The sequence below is a fragment of the Diabrotica undecimpunctata genome, chromosome 5, assembly GCF_040954645.1.
Source record: "Diabrotica undecimpunctata isolate CICGRU chromosome 5, icDiaUnde3, whole genome shotgun sequence".
In the NCBI taxonomy this organism is placed as follows: Eukaryota; Metazoa; Arthropoda; class Insecta; order Coleoptera; family Chrysomelidae; genus Diabrotica; species Diabrotica undecimpunctata.
The window spans coordinates 106,969,707-106,989,837 of record NC_092807.1 but is presented as its reverse complement, the minus strand read 5'-3'; the positions used below and the strand labels follow the sequence as shown (position 1 = coordinate 106,989,837).

Below are 20,131 nucleotides of genomic sequence, written 5' to 3'. Positions count from 1 at the left end.
TATATATATATATATATATATATATATATATATATATATATATATATATATATATATATATGTCAAATGTAATGCATGTCTCGCAAAACAGGAAACAAATAACATAAGAAGGCAACCGTACATACGTATTTCTGACTATTCAATAGCAGCCAAGTTATAAAAGGAGCATATTAACTTGGAAAAGGATCACTATAGGAGCAATGCGACCAATTTGTGTCACTAGAGTTAGAAGACCCTGATGGTTTCCAGAGCAAACACTAACAATATCCACGGAGGAAGATACAACTACCTAAGGAAAGGGATACCAAACGTTAAAACGTTTAAAATAAATAGAAAAGGTTAATGGGAGTGAATAATAAAACTAAAATGTAATGGCATGTCTCGCAAAACAGGAAAATAAAAAATATAATAGGTATATTGAAGGAAGGCAACCGTATATATGTATTTATGACTATTGCTCGTGTTCAGTACGGTGCAGAAAAGTTAGAAAAGGAGCATATTAACGTGGAAAAGGATCACTACAGAAGCAATGCGGCCAATTTGTAACGGTAAAGTTAGAAGATGCTGATGGTCTCCAGGGTAACCACTAACAATAACCACAGAGGAAGCTAGTAAAATGTAATGGTATACATTATTAACCTTATATAATATTTTAGTGTTATGGAGAAACTTCAGAAGAATCCTTACAGATTTCTCCTTATATTTTCGAGTAGGGCTGCTGTAATGCTTCCAGAGAAATTAAGTATTTTTGCCCTTAATTTGACTAGGTTTGTGGCCCTTTCAAACTGATGCCTAGAAATGATTTCTTTGATAAAACCCCAAAAAAATAAATCGTTAGGCGCTAAGTCACAGGATCTAGTGCGCCATTTAATTGTACTGCGTGTACTTATCAGTCGATCAGGAAACGTTTTTATTGAGGAAGTCAATAGTTGCTCTAGAGTTGTGAGCCGAACACTTATCCTGTTGGAAATAAACTTCCTGAAAATTAACCGGAAGGCGTCGAACTGCTGGAATGACCTCATTCTGTAAAAGTTGTAAATATTTGGGCCCGTTTAGGTTTCCATCGATAAAAAATGGATCGACAATATGGTCGCCTGACATCCCAGTCCAAACATTTAACTTTTGCGGATGCTGCGTTCGCACTGCAACACTGAGGTGCTTATTTTTCCGAGAATAATACCTTGCAACGGATGGATTATATATTTTTTAAAAGTGTACATTTTAATTCTGTTTATCTAACATTAATCTTAAGTTAAGATAATTAAAGTTATCTTCCGGAAACAGTTCTTGTGTTGGTTGTATCTTAAAACAGTGATACCCATCCCTTTTGAGAACTCGCTGGACAGTACGAGCATTCACGTTAACTTTCCTAGCAATTTGTACACTATTGCAGGGTTAACTAGCTTCCACAAAAGCACAAATATCAATATCCCTGTTTTGACGCTCCTCATCGACAGGTCTAACATGTGGTTCATTACCTTGGTAATAGGGTCTTGGTGAGGGTCTATTTTCGAAGGCAACAATAAATAAATCAATTACTTCGCGTATCGAATGACCCTGAAAGTACCATGTTACAAGTTTCACTTTTTCTTGGACGGTATACAACGTTATAGGCATTTTATTAATTATTTGTTTATTCTTTCAGGACTTCGTTTAAAATTTTTATTGTCAGTGTGACAATTACGACAATTCGTACCTACTGTGATATGAATATAGAGGTGGAAACGTGTAACATGTCACAGCGATTGCCATTGTGTTGTATGGTCAATAAAACAATGTCGTGACTTGTATATATATATATATATATATATATATATATATATATATATATATATATATATATATATATATATGTATATATATATAGTTAATTACAGGCCAAAAGGAAGGAAGAAGTGTGGGGGAAAAGAATGGAATAACTTGGAAAGATGAAATCTATTAAGAATTTTAAAATTATTACGGAATAAAGAAGATGAAGATTAAATATAGAGTTATCAATTAAAAAAAATCATTAATTATTTAACGGAACACCATAAACTATGAAAAGGAACAGAGCTATTTGATAAAATAAAGACACAAAAGCTCTAATATCTAATTGTCATTGTTTAAATTTGAAAGATTATCACACTCAACAGTAACAGAATTAAATAAATTAAACATGTTTTGCACACTTTCCTAAAGACACATATGTTACCCACCACCAGTGCGCGCGCTTTTCACTTATACCACTCGGAAAACTGTAACTCCCGGCAAACTTTAGTAAATCGCGTGTTTTCACGTTGTTCAGTTGCCGTTAATATCGCCGGCACGGGGATTGTCGCAAACCGGAAACTTTTCCGATTTGTCGTAAGTGGTAAAACTTCGTAAATTGATAGATCTCGAGAATTGAACGGGTAAGTTTTATAGTTCATGAAACTTAGACTTTTAAGAAATGTTGGAAATGTTGTTAATAGTGCGATAGCATTGTTCTTATAGCTGCAAAACTTTTGACATTCGTTATAGAAGTTTATAAAGTTTAGACGTTTTTGTTCGCATTTGAAACATAGAGTTGTTAATAAGTGTAGACATTTTTCATTTAAGAAAATAGAATTTTTATTTGGTAAAATGTAAATCAATTACTCTTTCTACACTTTAAACATTTTTTACATTCTTTAATTTATTGCGTATTAAGCAAAACTTTTAATTATATAAAACATTTGCATGGTATTAAGTACTTAATTATTGGATATATACCTCCTAAAGCATTTTTTCATTGCTTCAATACATTACATGGTTTTATGGGTTTGTTCGTTCTTAGTTTACTGATGGTTACTATTCTGATCAAGTGATCTCCATTTTAGGCTACCTATAAAATTTTCTACATATTGTACTTATCTTAACATTTTTTATATTATATACCTTTGCGTTTTTCTTTGGATAACACTGAAAGCCTTAGAAGGGAACCTCTTAACTGACTAAACAATATCTTATCATATTTTTTTTTGTATTTTATTTTTGTTCTTTCTTTTAAATTTCATATAATTATTCCTTTAATATTCTTTTTCTTCTTCTTCTTTACTCCATGGATTAGGTTTCAAGCCTGTTTCTTCCTCATTCTAAAGTTTTCTCAGTTTTTTGTGTTGTGTTTTTGTTTCTTCTTTTAAATTCCTTATATTTATTTCTTTTATATTATTCTTCTTCTTCTTTTTCTTTACTTTATGGATAAGGTTTCAAGTCTGTTCCTTCTTCAGGCTTGCCATCTTCTGCGTGGTTTATATTTTACAATCTGTTTTGCCCATCATTTATTTCTTCAATATTTTTCCTCCATTTTTATACCTTTTTTTATATTCTGTTATTCATCAAGAATATATTACCTAATTGAGCTTTTATATCTTTATTTCTGATTTCTGCATATGTTTGTTTTCCTTAAAAGTTTCATCTTGGCAGTATTCTTTGGCTTCCTTGTTTTTGCACCGCCCAAGTTTCAATACAGTATATTAAAACCGGTGCCTGCATTACCTTTCGGTTGTGCTAAACATCATCTTGTATTTATGTATCTTGGTGGTAATATCTTTTTCTTCTTTATAACTTGTGTCACATCTTAAAAAGTTAGAATACAATAGTATAAAAATATTACTTGCAACAATCAGATAAGGACTATGTTCCTCAAAGCAAACCAGATGGAGATGAAGCTTCTGACGTAGAGGACGTTTTTACTGATATCAATAATAAGATTGAAATCGATACCGATTACAACGATGGTAGTGATGAAGATTTGGACGATTTTCAAGGAGGTTCTTCCCAAAGTGATGTTCTGGTTGCAAAAGATAAAACGATTTGGCAACGAAACCGTTTACTGCAAGTCGAACACTAAAACGTAATCTTTTGTGTAAAAAGACGGTCCCAGTACGTTCTACTAAAACTATTTCTATTAGAGGTATATTCAAATGTATTTTTAGTGACGTAATGTGTGACATAATTATGATTAATAATAATATAATAAATAAAATAAAAATATAATTAAAAAATAAAATATAATTAATAGTTATACGTGAAACCACTTGATATTTGTGAAAAGTACAATGCTGAAAACTCCGACAAACCTGGAAAAGTTTGGAAGTCACTCACAACAGAAGAAGTTGATGCATACTTAGGTATTCTTATTACAGCAGGAGTACGACATTCGAATTTAGAGCACTCGAAAGATTTATGAAAAACAGACTCTTATCCTTTGTACCGAGCAAGTATGGGCATAAATCGTTTTAGGAGCATCAGCAGATTCCTACGGTTTGACAATGACAAAACGTGTGCAGAACGTTTGCAAAATGATAAAGCTGCAGCTCTCACAGATATATTCTATCTTTTCAATGATAATTTACATCTTATCTATGTACCGTCGAATTGACTTACTGTGGATAAAGAGTTATTTCCTTTTAGCGGTAGGACACGTTTCACGAAATACATGCCAGCAAAACCTGCCAAGTATGGCATCAAGATTTGGCGGGGTTGTGATGCCGATAATTCGTAATCACTTACTGGACAAGTTTATACCGGAAAAAATTCAACTGGACGTGAAACTAATCAAGGTGAACGCGTAGTCAATGATTTGTATTACCGATACAAAAATTCTGGACGAAACATAACAAGAAATGCTACCTTCGCCAGAGCATGAGCCTGAAGCGTCATTACACCGATTTAGTGCAGATCGTGTTACTATTTGTTCATATGTGCCAAATAAAGATAAAAGCGTTACCTTACTGTTAATAGTGCATGACAACGGTACCTGGGTATAGACACAAATAGTAAGCAAACAGTTTATAAAATATATAAAAATACCAAAAAATTTTACAGAATCAACGATACTGATCTGACTTTTATTAAGATGCAAGGATTGAAGAGATCCTTGATAAGATAATGCTACTGTTTTATTCATCTTAAAAGAGTGTAAATTAGAGTCGGACCAGATTTTTATTTTACGTAGGTCGAAAAAAAGTGATTTTGTTTATAAAAATAACAAAAAGTAGATAAAGCAATACTGAACTGTGTGGTACTCCACATACAATATTTTTGTAACTAGAGTCAGTATCATTTGCTCGAACTAGTTTTTTTCCTATTTCCCAAGAAAGATTGGCACCGATTCCAAGAAATATCTCGAATTCCCTAGAACTTTACTTTTTTAGTAGAACTTTTAGTTCAACGAGAAAGGATTTACTTCGGGCTTTTATGTCTCTCAATAATTTTGGATATTACCGGTAGTAAGACACTAAGTCTATAGTTACAGGCTTTCGATTTTTCACCACCCTTATAAAGACGTATAATAATGGATATCTTTAGGCACTCTAGAAATATACCTTTTTTAAAGGAATCATTAATTAGTGAGACCAGGACTTTCAACACATCTTTTGGGAGATTTGAGAAAATTTTTATGAATAGTCCAACAGTATTAAAGGAAGATTTACTTTTGAGACTATTGATTAAATATAGTTGTACTGAGAGTTTATTTTTTATTTTTACTCACATCAACAAAGTATTAATTTAGATTTTCAGGGTTTGAAAGAAAAAATGTTTGAGCGGTGTTAGTTTTGTTTGGAAGATCGTTTATTATGGAACCAGTTTCTTTTGCTTCACTTTAGAGCTTCCCTGACGATTTTGATAATACGTTTTTTAACTGTTTTGATAGGTTTTAGATAGGTTCCTTTGTACTTGGTAATATATTTAGTGATAGAGACGTTGTTAGTAAATTTTTTGATGTTGAGTAGTAAACGCATATCCTTGACTGATATGCGGATACCGCTGGTAATCCAGAGTTTATAATGTTTTATAATTATTTAAGGGAAATGTCTTATTGAAAATACAGGCAAGCTTATATAAAAAATTACAGAAGGAAAGTGGCATCCAGAAGTCAAGCATAAATTTTGGAATTTACGAAAGTTCTGGGCGGAAAAAATCATACCTAAACGACGGGTTTTCAAAGAAGCGTTAATCTTAGGAAGCCCTGAGTTAGATAAGGAAAAAAATTTCATGTCAGGAATAAGATCACTTTTTGAAAATATTGGTTTTATTTATAACAGGAAATCACATATACATAATTATACGTATCACTGTATGCATAATTAAATCATTAATTCAGTGTTATCGATACCTCCAAATAGATGCGATAAATGTGCTCTATCTAAAAACACACCTTGCCAAATACCAAAATTAATTAATTATAAACGTAAAGATTACAGGATTTGACCGAGTACCATTCTCTTTGTTAAAGGAATATTCTAATAATGCTTGCTCTGATTTGAACTTAATTAATAAATTACTGAATGTGTAGCTCAACATTTCCTGATGTACTGAAGACGGCTAAGGTAGTTTCTGTTTATAAAAAAAAAAGATAAGAAAATCACCTGTCAAACTATAGAGGTATAAAAATTCTCTGATAAAACATTTGAAACTATCACAAACATTACTATCAATCAAAATGGTTTTTAACAAGTATATTATTAAAAATGTTTTTATTAAAAAAAAATCCTTTATAAAAGGTATATAATTTAACATACCCAATCGGGCTATATCACAAAACGTTTTCGGAATCCATGTTCCATCATCAGTGTACTAGGTGGGTATACATGTATTGAGCCACTAAATATGTGGGTAAAAACCCTTTAAAATTTAATCAAAACTGGTCAATTCCGTCAAAAGCGAGATTGAGGACGTTCAATAATAATTACCGTAAATTAGGAGGATGATGTGTTAGTACGAATTGCTAATGAACCTCTGTTAAGATAGAGCGAGGAAGTTTTCATGGCCTGCTCGGAGTCCCGATTTAATCCCTTAGATTTTTATATTTGGAGACATATAAAGACACTTGTGTATGCTTGAAAAATTAATTCCCGATAAGAATTATGGCAACAAATAGAGAATGTCGCAAATTTTATTAGAAATCAATCGAACATATTTGTGAAGATTAGAAGACATTTTCTGAGAGAATTCAAAAATGTATTGACGTGAATGGAGGCCTCAAATTTATTTAATTAATATATTGTTATAGTAGTCTAAATAAATATTTTTTTCAATAGTTTTGTCTTATGTAACAATCATTTTAGTAACCAGCTCGATCCGATAACTTACCAAAAAAACTTGTTTTAGTATAATAAAAATTATAGTTCTGATTTTTGTGAACTAAAACATTAATATGAAAAAATCATCACCACAAACATTATAACGAAGAATAAAAAACAAGATAAGGAAAAATATAAGGTATAGTAATATTTGAAGGTAAAAAGCAAATATTCAGAGTTATTGTTATATCAGGAAACTTATTAGGAGTCGACAAATAAAATTTAAACATAAAACAAAAACAATATATTCAACAACACAATGATATAGGCGGCTGAATGTACACTCAAGTAATTAAAATACACCATCAATTATTAAATGATACCACCATTTAATACACACATATAAAAAATAAACAGTAATATGATTGATACATACCTTTACAAATACAATATAATGGAATCATACTCAAATTAAATTATCAGCGAAGAGAGTCTGAAGCTATATAAAAATATTCAACTAAAGTTGATTAAAGAAAGTCTCTCTGTGCTGTTTAAGGGGCATATCTCGAGATAATGGGTATAGTAAATATAAAATGAATAATATATAACACAAAGTTAATTAAAGTTAATTAATATTAAATTAAAAGAACTCAAATATAGAAGTGTATACAGACTTATAAAAAAAAACGCACAGAGACAATAAGGTAACGAGCGGCTGTCCTCAAAGATCGCCCAACTAGAAGTAGTGTTCCTCTGTTAAAATTTCACAAGCTTCTCCAAAAATAGGTGGCATATCCCCCACTTAAAAATGACAGCTCAGCCTGTATGTATTTCTAAGAAGGTAAAAAGTTCGAAAGGTTCGAGGTAAAGAACGGTACTAGCAATTGGAAACGTGAGAAACATAAAACTTTCTGAATTAAGTTCTCTCAGAAAATTACTATAACGTGCCTTCGACGATGTTTACCAAATTTATCAAAAAGAAATCGCCTGAAACCGGAAAGAATTAACCGAGAATTAACGAGAATAATAAGTCGGACCTTCCGTCTTTTGAGATAGTCAGTAAATTCCAATAAAATTTCCTAATGGTAAACCGACCACCCGCGTATATATTTGCAATTGCAGCCATCGGCATCTCAACAACAGGGGTAAAAGGATTAAAAATTATTTAATATTCTAATTATAAAAAAAAATTACACCCTACATACAGCATTTCTATAACTTCTTTATTCTTATGTTGTTGTTTTCTTCTACTTCAGAAGCTGTATTGTGTACGTAGGTGATTTTATTGCAACCCCAAAATCCTGCAGTCATTTCATGATAAAAGCTACAATAACATCGAATAATAAAATAATACTATGTATGTATGTGTGTGCGTTTAAACAGCGAAACAAAACAAAGTGATATGAAAGCTTCATTTAAAACTCATATTACACAAAGAGCTTTATCTACTATAAATAAAATTTGTGATATGTAAATTTTACCTCTACAGCAGCCACATTTTGCAATAAAGAGTATAATAACGTTCATTGTTGGCTATACTAATTTATAAAAATATTAGGATTTTAAAACAGAGAGACATCGAAAATAGTAAAAAAAAGTCTGTAGGTATATTTCATTAGTTACATCCAAGCTAGGATGTAAATTAAAGATGTAATAACTGAGATTCTCATTGATTAGTTCTTTAAAGAAAATGGTCTTGTATAATTCGGCTTAATTTTCTAAAAATCTGTAAAGTCGTCCGGTAGGAACGATGAGTGATCTTCAGCTCCTTTAAGCTGGGCATTCACGTTCCGACTTGCGGTCCCTCTTGGTAGAACTACTAGTTGGATATTCGTCTCCACTCATGCTCCGACTTGTTATCCAACTAGTGGCCCAACTTCAGTTCCAGTTTGTTTTCACGACGGTGTACATCGCTTAACCAAAAAATGTATCGAGTAAACACTATGCAAAATATAATTAGGAGGAAGAAAATGACAGCATTGTGCTTTTGATCCTTATCATTTGAAAAAAGAAGAAAAAATGTTGAAGAAATTATTTGTTGATTATGTGAACTATTGTGACACGAAATTGCTCAATGTTATTGACGAGCATGATTACAAAAACTACCTCAGAATGGACAACTATGTAATTATTCTTACTCTTGGAAGTATTATTGGCTGCAAACCAATTTTTCCGGGTCAAAAAATCTTGTGAAATCTGTGAAATGGCTACATTTTAGAAATTCGTTTTTTTTTCTTAATATAACAAGTATTACCTTAATTTATTAAAATTTTCCTACAGTTCATACGTTACTGATGGTGCGGTAAAATGAAATTTACTTGATAATATTATATTGTATAAACGCCCTAGTTAAAATCTTTCTCCAAAAATGAGCCAGTCTTTCTGGTGGGCCACCCAGTCACCCGAAATTACGGTACTTACTAAAGGCATTTTTAAACTATCTGTTCTAATAAACATATGGCCTGAGCGAATTTATCGGTGACCCTTTTCTGTAAGGTAATAAAATCTGACCGCGCGCCGGCCGGAGCGAACTAGTATACACCCAGGAGGATGTATGTATCTTTTTTGACCAAATATCGCTTTTATGCGATTTGTTGTGCAATAAAAAGTTTATCCGCACAGGAGATCTTAGATCTGAAACCACCTTCACTTATTTTCTGTGCCGCTGCCATCTTAAGTTTAATTTTTTTTCCCAAAAAGCCATGACAATATTAAAAAAAAATTATAGTTTAGTCAAGATGTACTGAAAATTTACTAAAAAATGTGTTAATTACATTAAGAAAATCTAAAAATTACAAATAAATTTAGTTTTTTTAGAAGTATAGCTACATTTATGTATTATTTTGAATTGCGCTGTTTAATTTTCTACACCACTTCATAAAATTATTCGCCTGAACAACATAATAAATATTAAATAAATTAAATATTTATCAACGAATATTAAAGCTATTTCCTATGTGTCATTAACATAATCATTTGGATTGCTTTTATTGATAATTGACTATTGTTTCTGTAGTTGGATTGCCGGTAATAAAATACTAGTTTACGATTTTAAATAAACAATTTGTCTGTATAGGACACACTATTAAATTCAGTTTTAGGTAGATCCTTGATTTATGTTAATATCGGGATGTAAATGGTTTTGCGGCGACAAAGATGGAATCAAAAAAACCAAATTATTAGTTCTTGGTCCTTAAACTATATCCTCACGGCGTGTTTTTCGGTGAATATTTTTAACTGGGATTAAACTACAATTAATTAAAAATGTTCTGTCTTGTTATGATTGAACTGATTTTTTGTGACATGCCCAGTTAAATATTATGTTTATATGGGATTAACTCCGGATTCCGGAGTGGAAATCGAAATGTCAAACATCTATTAAAAATGTAATTTTCATTACAATCAATTGTGGCCTAATCCCGTATAAATAAAATATTTAACTACAATGAGTTAAACAAGGGAACAATGATACATTGAAAACCAGAACAAAACTGGATATAGCATTATCAGCTATAATGTTATTATATAGCAATTCTATAATATAGGAATTATTGCTATATTATAGCATTATAGCTGATAATGTTATATACAGTTTTGTTTTGGTTTTCAATAAATCATTGTTCTCAATGTATCATTATTATAATATGGCAAACATTATGTAATGATAACACTTTTTTTCAGTTAGAAAATTATTTTTATAAACAAGTATTTATTTATCTTAACTATAGGTTTTCTTATTATTAGAGAACATTGTGACCAAACCGGTAATGTAGTGAGTAACTTAAACTACCAAGATCTTAAAATTTTTCTTCTCCACCTTCTTTGGCTCATGTGGCTTTTCCATATATGTCGGTTTTTTAATGATGGAGCACGTGTGTTTGTGTTTGCTTTTAAATATTGAAATACAAGCAATTCTCTAAACTTCAAATAAGTAATTTTTTTTCTTTGCACTTTATTATATAGGTACGTGGTATTCCAAATGCAAACATCCAATAAGTGGAAAAACACTTTCAGGTACAAACGGACTGTTTTCCGGGGTGTTGTGTAGTACGACACCATTTGGTCACTTCGATATATGCCCGATATATTTTTCTTATAGTCTAGTATGCCATTTGGTTTCTCTAGTTCAACACCTCTCTTATTAGGGACTTTACCAAAAGCAGCGTTATGTTGTCACAAGTACACTTTCCACTTTGTCACAAGTACATTTTTCTTTTTTCGAAACACACTTTGTCCTTTTCTTAATTTAGTAGTTATAACTGATTTGGGATTCCCTTACGATCTTTCCGTAACGTTCCAACAATGTGTGTTTTTTGTTCATATAAATATTCAGCCAGACTTACACTGTTGTAATAGTTATCAAGGAACAACGTATGTCCTTTGCCTAGATAACGTCTTGCTAGTTTCGTTACTACCTATTGAGCGTGACTAGTCTCTTGAGAAACTGTCCCTTTACCTGAATAAATTAGAATTTCTAGCACACATCCATCGGGAGTGCAGAGTTCGTATAATTTAATTCCGTATTTGGCACTTTTATTTGGAATATACTGACGAAATAGATATCTCCTACGCCAAAGTAATAATGCTTCATCCAGTGGGAGATTAGTATCGGGATAAAAAATACTCTGTATATTTTGGGTGATGTGATTCAACAACTGTGAAATTTTATGTAAACGTGAAGTTTTGTCATCAGTTTCTTTGTAAAAACTCAGACATCTAAGGATAGATTCGAAGCGATTTCTAGACATTACATTTCCAAAAAGTGAATGAAAATATAAAACATTTGTACTCCAATAAATTTTAATACTGGGCATACTAATGTTACCCATTAGAATGCATAAACCAAAAAATGTACACAGCTCATTAGTATCGACTGGTGACCAATGTTTCATTGTCGAATACCTTGTCAAATTATGCCTGAATATTTCGGCACGTAAATTCATCCACTCGCATATTTATTTCTTCAATGATTGGTCAAATATTAATGCAAATATTTCTTCCGCAGTACTTGTGGTTGGGATATTAATTTGTATACCAGCTTGCTCTGTAAATTTAAACAATGTGGATTCACTGTCGATATCTACCCACTCGTCGTCGTTCTCATTTGGACCACTATCAGGATTTCTCTCGATTTCCTCCTCAGCATCTTCTTTAGCTGTATCTTCATTATTTACACTTTCATTAGACGAGTTAGGGTCTTCAGCGCTTGAGCTATTTGGTAATGAAGGTGCATAACTACTTCCTGAATCCGAGTAAGTTTCCAGTATTTTCTCAGAAGTACATGCCAAAACTTCATCGTTGTCTTCAGCCATTATTTTTTTCAGCTTCTTTTTAAAGCTGTTTTTGAGTTAAGCCTTTACGTCGTGACATATTTTAGAAAATCTGAAATAAAATTCTAAAATTAGGTACTGCACTTATTGTAAGTGCAACATAATTGAAAATATGCAAAATCTTAATTATAAGAAAAAAAATTATATAAATCAGGTTGAAAAAATAATTAAAATAATAATAATTAAAAAAAGGATAGTTACAACCCATATTTGTTAACATAATGTAAGTAATATAAATACATACAACACACAGTTATAATGTACCACAGTACTTTCCATCGAGTACTTTCTAAAATATTACCTCACTTTTAGACATTTTATGTAGGTAATTAGCTGTTTACATTACTGTTAAGACTACAAAATAAGGAGTCAGTAATAAAATAAAATACTTACTTGCATATAAACACAAAAACAGCGATTTAAATCAATAAAATGTGTTTAAAAAAGCAAAACACAGCAGAGCAGCAAAACATGTGTTGTTTGTGGGCAGTTACAAATGAAATTGGTTAGTGACTGAGAGACCATCTGACACAATCACAAGCCAGACCTTACTATAGACCACTGAAAAATATGAAACCTTTACAGTAGACGGGTACAACGGAAATCGACTAAAATAGTAATATTGCTAATGGCTCATATTTGAGACGGCAGTCCAGCAGATAATTGTGAGTGGCTCTTATATGGGACGCTTGGTAGCGAACGAGTTAAGATGTGTATTTCAGTAAAACTTATTCGTCAAAATAACGAAAGTGACATATTTGTCAGTTTACCTGTTTGGATTTTTGCAGTTCTGAAAGAAAGTAGATGACGTTTCTTGAAATACCGGCTAGAAGCAGTGATCCCAGTGATAGGCCTACTATAAATGATAACCGCAACCCACAACAAAATCAGAATCATTTATCGCTAAAAAAGCGAAAAGTATCAAAAAATGGTGTTTATACAAGACAGGAGGAAGCATATAAGAAATTAAAAGGTCTCGAATATTCAACCGTAAATGGAAAACGCAAGCATAAATGTTTAACTAATGTACCTGAGTCTGAGAGAGAAAAAATGTAATGGTTTCCATAAATTGCCATCCCTATTAGAACAACGACAGATTCTTATAAAACACATTACTGTGCTACCAAAATCAAGAAAAGTGACACAAGCGCTGGAGTCACGAAGAGCTTACACCAAAAATTACATTTTTCCACTGAAAATAGCAGAGTTGATTTGTGTAGAGAATTTTTTCTCGATACTTTAAATATTTCAGAGTCACTTATAAGAGGGACTCTTAACAAGGCTAACTCTAGTGGAATTCTCTTATCTGACCTATAAGGAAAAAATATCCACCAAATAAAGTAAACCCTATAAATAAAAAATTCATGAGATCACATGTCATTTTATCGTTCCCAAGAATGGAATCATACTACGCAATGGAGAAATCAGAATACCAATATTTGGAGAGTGACTTAAATATAACAATTATGCACAACTTGTATAAAGAAAAGTGCGTTGAAGAAAACAAAAATCCAGTATCTTTAGAAAAGTACAGACGAATTTTTCGTGAGTACGAACTGAAATTTCACAAACCTGCTAAAGATCGTTGTAAGCAATGTATTGGTCATAAAGAACAAAAAGGAGAAACAAACTATGATGATGCTCTATACACTGAGCATATTAAACGCAAGGAAGCAGCACGAAAAATTAGAGATCAAGACAAAGAGGACACAAAGTACCAAGAAAGTGTTTTGGCAATACAATCAGATCTCCAAGCCGTTCTGAACACACCAAAAGAAGCTAGTGGACCATTGGTCTGACCCTGTCATCAACAAATTGATCACAGGTTTTTTGAACCTAGTCATAGCCAAATGAAGTGTGACCCCATTCATGCCAAAATGGAGCAGCAAAGTAAAAATGTCTTAATTTTTACTCCGGAGGGGTGGTGTCAAATAATTCACACTGCTAGAAGTAAAACAGTAGATCAAAATAAAACCAAATTCATGGCGACTAACACAAATACAAGAGCTGAAAATGTTGTCGCAGATTTAATCATCAATGACCAAAACTTTGAGGCAGTCAAAGAGTTTATATATCTAGGGGCATCGGTTAACCCCAATAATAACACATCTGAGAAAATATAATGGCGAATAATAATTGCAAACAGGTGTTATCATGGTCTATGAAAGTACTTAGCTAATAAACGTCTGTCTCAAAAAACTCATATAAGGCTGTATAGAACACTGATAGTCCCTGTTTTCACATATGAATCAGAGGCATGGACGCTAACTAAAACAGATGAATCCGCTCTATCGATTTTTGAAAGAAGGGTGCTACGCAAGATATTCGGAGCGGTCTGTGAGAAAGGAATATGGAGGCGTAGATATAACTTTGAACCTTTGAACTGCAGAATATCTACAATCATACGTTTGGTAGTAAAGATATTACCACTATAATTAAGCGAAACCGACTGCAGTGGGCAGGACATGTAGACCAGGCCCCTGAATAGAATATAATAAAAAATATTCTATTAGCGCAACCCGCGGGAATGAGAAGATGGGGTATACCAAAGCTGAGGTGGATGGACGGGGTAACACAAGATGCCGAGAAGATCGGAGTCGGCAACTGGGAAATGCAAGCAGGGGACAGAACAGAATGGCGTAGAAAGCTTGAGAAGGTCGAGGCCCTCTAAGGGCTGTAGCACCAAAATGATGATGATGATAATGAGAAGTAAGACAACACCATTTCAAGTAATGCCTTTGTGCCATGATGACTTTATTGATTTCTGTACTAATAAGATTGCTTTTGAGGACCCTGACAGTGGCAATAAAAAATATAATCACCTACAAGTAAGTTGATTTTGTCAGTAACACCTTTGATGCAAGGAAGAAAAGCTTTCGTGTAATGAAGGTCTGAGTCCCTGCGTTGATATTAAATCTAAAGCGGTATTTCTGTTCTACGAAAAGAATATTTCGAAGAGGTGCTAAATGGCGAAGTGACTACTGAAGAAAATTATAATGTTCTTAAACCCCAAATAGGAGTAGAAGAAATAACAATGCCCACAAAAGAAGACAGTGAAAAAATAATAAAATATATGACAATCAACAAAGCCCCGGGAAAGCGGCATTCTTGCAGAGAACTCAAATACGAAGGAGAGTCTTTATGAACTAAACTTCGTAAGCTTATAGTTAAACTGTGGGTTACTGAAGAAATGCTCCATGAATGGAACAATGTCATAATATTTCCTATACGAAAAAAGGGAGATAGAACTGACTGCGCAAACTATAGAGGAATATTCTTGTTAGAGGTAATATTCAAGTTGCTCGCCATAATAATTAAAAAACAAAACCATATAAAACAGATTAGAAGCATGGAAAAGAAAGATACTTTGCAAAATGTTTTGTGAAAAAGTAGTAGAGGGGAAATAGAGAAGATGAACTAATTTAGAAGTGTACCAATTGTATGCTAACCCTACAATAACAAAAGTAGGAAAAAATGTAGACTAGAATAGCTCGGACATCTACAAAGACTGCAAGGTAATAAGTTAAGATTATTGGTTATAAAGTACCTGAGGGCAAAGAACGAGAGAAAGACTAAGATAGAAATGGAGAGATGCGGTGATGAAAGATGCAAGAGAGATGGGAGATTGGAAGCTGACAGGTAAGAACAGAAAACGATGGAACTTATACATCCAGCAATGAGCCTAAAAGACTTGTTAACGCTATCCATACATACAACAAAAGAAAGAAAGCATCATATCTGGGCTATGTGTTATGTAATGATAAGTACATTCTGATACAGCTTATAGTTGAAGACAAAGTTAAAGGTAGTAGAGGTTTGGGCAGAAAGAAAAAGTCCTGGCTGAGAAACTGAAGGGAATAGTTCCAAATACCAGAAGCTGCACATAATACATGCAGCACAAAACAGAGAACCACATCATTTGATAATTGTTAACCTTCAGTAGAAGGCGGTATATATAGAAGAAGTTACGATCACGTAGTGCAAGACTTTAGTTTTGTTGATCCTCCTATAAATGCATCTCTTCACGCTTATAATTTATTAATTAATTGTCCGTTACAAAATAATTAAGAAAATTTCTTCTTCTAATAAAAGAATAAAAACACAGTTCTTTAAAAAAAACCTTAATATTTATAAGACGTAACATAACACATAACATTTTTTAAGCTGGGAAACAACTTTGTTTGCATGCCAAAGTTTGAATGTTAAGCTTATCTACTAGTTTTAATTTAATTTGTATATTCTATGTTAATTAAAACTTTCATTCTAATTAAAAATTTAATTTTCCGGACTTCTGGAGAAAGTTCCTGTACTCTTTTTTTCTGCTAATGCTGTAATTATCTCTGTAATTGCAATTTAAAAAAGTGTTTGTGTTAAGGCTTTGCTCTAGCTAATAAAGTAGTTTATAAATATTGTTCTGAAACTATTTTCTTGTGGCATGTTGAAGTAATTACTATTATTTATATTGTGACTTATTCCCATTTAAATAGTAATTAGTTTATAAATGCAATGAAAATACTATAAAAATACGTGCTTCAATTTTTGTGTAAGAAAAATACTCTATTTAAGTACGAAAACGATTTTTTTTTAAATATTTAAAAATGCAAACGGTAAGAAGTCTACAGAAACTAAAAAGTATCCACAAGGAATCTACGTTCCTGTATTTGGCTGTATACCATATATTAAAAAATTTATTAAAATCCTTTGTAAAAGATATATAATTAAAAACCCAAACGGGCTGTGTTAGACAGAACGTTTTCGGAATACATCATTCCATCATCGGTGTCCTAGAAAATATGTAACCACTTAATTAAAAAGAACATGAAGTTGAAATTTTGACCAAGGTTAAAGAAAAGTGTGGTTAATACTTACTAGGAGTACATGAATGTAGCCACTAAATATATGGGTAAAAACCCGTTAACAAATAATTAGTTACATTTGTTCGACATTATATCTTATAAATACTTATGATGTTAAAGTTACCGTTGAATTAGGTAACATGGCGACATATGACTCCACGTTGAAGTTGCAAGTCCTGAGACGGTGTGTCTACGAGGACTTTATGGAAGCAACTGATTGAAATGACAATGTTGACAAGTTAGGACGGAAGTCATAACAGAGTAGTCAATATAACTGTATGTGTCTACTTAAGACAAAAGCCAACGTTAATTAAAATTGTTAGAGTAAAAGAATTTTTAAATTAATATAACAGTATCAACCATCAATGTTGTTATTTTTAAATTATGTATATGAGATAAAATGTGGAAAAATTATTGCGATGTTATAGTTAGGCAACCAACTATACATGTGTGTTGTAGTGTAGTGAAAGAGAGATTTTTTTTTTAGAGGGTTTTTACCCATATATTTAGTGGCTACATTCATGTACTCCTAGTAAGTATTAACCACACTTTTCTTTAACCTTGGTCAAAATTTTAACTTCACGTTCTGTTTAATTAAGTGGTTACATATTTTCTAGGACACCGATGATGGAATGATGTATTCCGAAAACGTTCTGTCTAACACAGCCCGTTTGGGTTTTTAATTATATACCTTTTACAAAGGATTTTAATAAATTTTTTAAAAAATATCAATTTCTAGCTATATCAGATTATATTACAACCAGAGACAATACTATTCTGGTTCTTGCATTATGCTAACTGGAAGAAAATTCAGAACCAATCAATGAGTACCTATAAAAATGTTAAAACTCAGATATTCCAATAATAGATATTACATACAAATGCTACAAAACTAAAGAAAACAAAAACAGTATTATGACTAAAGACCAGAATATATGCAACCAAAAACAGAGCAAATATGCACATATTTGCCCTATTTTCTTTTCATATTTCTAGTTTTTATGATAATAGGGAGTATAATGCTCTATTCCCCGGAGCTATCCTTGATGAGACTTCTATGTGGTTTTCATCTGTGATTACCGTCCTCAGATATTCAACTCTTTTAATACTTCAAAAATGTGGTCATTAATAGTAATGTTCTGCCTAACCTTTAATCTTAAACTTTTGGTTAGTAGCATGTATTTTGTCTTCTCTTCATTTATTCGAAGACTCAGACTACCTGTTGCCTCCTAGAGTCGTGAAAATACCTCTCTCACGTCTCTTGTAGAATAAACGACTGCATCTAGATCATCAGCAAAGGCCAACAATAGTTTTGATCCTCGATTAGCAAATCCCCCTGTCAGTTCAGACGATATTTTACTTATAGCATATTCTAAAGCCATATTAAATAGCAACCGTGATAAGGGGTCTCCTTGTCTAATTACTGATGTTTTACTAAATGGCATCGATCTTCTATTTCCTATCTTTATATTATTACAAATATACCTTACCTGCTACAAAGAAACTAATCACCAATTAGTCGGAAATTTTACTACCTTGTAAAAAAATCAGCGTTCGTAAATATGAAGTGTCTTTTCAGAAGTTACAATTTACCACTTAGTACTAAAATCTCCGTCATCAGATGCTATGTATTTTCTACGTTATTATATGGAGTAGAGGCGTGAAAACTTTCCGAAGTGTCTTTAAGAAAGCTTAAGTCCTTCAAGATGTAGTGCTACGGACCCACTTAAAAATTTCATGAGTATATTGTGTGAGTAATGTTGATGTCCTACATAGAATAGATGGAGAAGAAGAATATCTTGGCTATAAGACCCGAAAAAGTGGTTTAACACGTCTATAGCCAGATTATTCCGATTAGTTGTAAGTAAAGTTAGGATAGCCATGCTGATCGCCAACATCAGGAACGGATATGCACCGTAAGAAGAAGAAGTAGTAAAAAAAGCATAATCTACAATATAGACGGTGGCATGAACTAAAATAAAATATCAGCATAACAAAGTAGATCCCAACTCCAAGGGACATGAGATTCTTGGAATAAAGTGTTTTTATGTTCGAAGATCAAAAATCGCCTCGTGAACAAGGTACCTCCCTGACTCTCAAGCTACCTTCATTTCTGCTCAATCTCAGACATAATGTTGGAAAGGCTTTACTTGTTTTTTAATCTTAGATGCTCTTTTCTCCGGCACACATCTCATCTCATCTAGCAAGTGAGTAACCTTGGTTTTGGCCTTGGATACCGGCTCTCCACATAGGTGTTTTATCTATGCCGGACGATCGGCTGTCGATTTAGCAAACGGTGTTTGCTTACATCCACAACCGACCATAGATAGGAGCTGACCACCAAGATCGTACCGGTTAGGTTAGAGCACCTATGCAAAAATTGTTCTCTTGTGGAGAACCTAAAACTCTGACCTGAACTCAAGTAGTACTATAGTAGTACTATAGTACTAGCAAAGTGCCCTCGCATGCCTTGTTTTTGCATTTTTGTAATCTATTTAGTATTCTCCCTTTACTTTTCTCAAAATAAGACCATACTAATTGGTATCTGGGTCTTCTGTGTCTAGCCGGTCTAGCGTGACAATACGGACTGGTTATCAATCTTCTGTTCGGCAACTGAAGTATTTGTATAAGCTTTAAGTTAAGCTGTTGGTTTTCTGAAATAAAGTTGTTTGTGTATTGCGTCATGTGTTCGATATCGTATTTTGAAGCCCTGTCTGTGTTTAAGGTGTCTGAGGAAATTTGTAATTGATGGTAATACTTTGTGATTTGCAGAATGGCTATGAATGATGAGTTTTGGTGTGGAGAGTTTTGGACTTTTGATGCGTGGGATGTCTTTGTGGTGTGTAGTGAGGAATTTGGGTATTGTATATCATGTCATAGTTTTTAATGTTAGTTAATATGTAAGTGTTTTGAATGT

The 20,131-nt window shown here is 32.6% G+C and overlaps 1 protein-coding gene across 2 annotated transcripts in view; it reads left to right on the top strand.

Moving 5' to 3' along the window:
- The first annotated feature begins 2,264 nt into the window (after nucleotides 1-2,264).
- Dh31-R (Diuretic hormone 31 Receptor) overlaps nucleotides 2,265-20,131 on the top strand; it is a 666,929-nt gene continuing 649,062 nt past the window's right edge. For both annotated transcript variants that reach the window (XM_072532514.1, XM_072532513.1), the window contains exon 1: nucleotides 2,265-2,393. The gene's annotated coding sequence lies outside the window, so the exon portion shown is untranslated. The remainder of the gene's footprint in view (nucleotides 2,394-20,131) is intronic.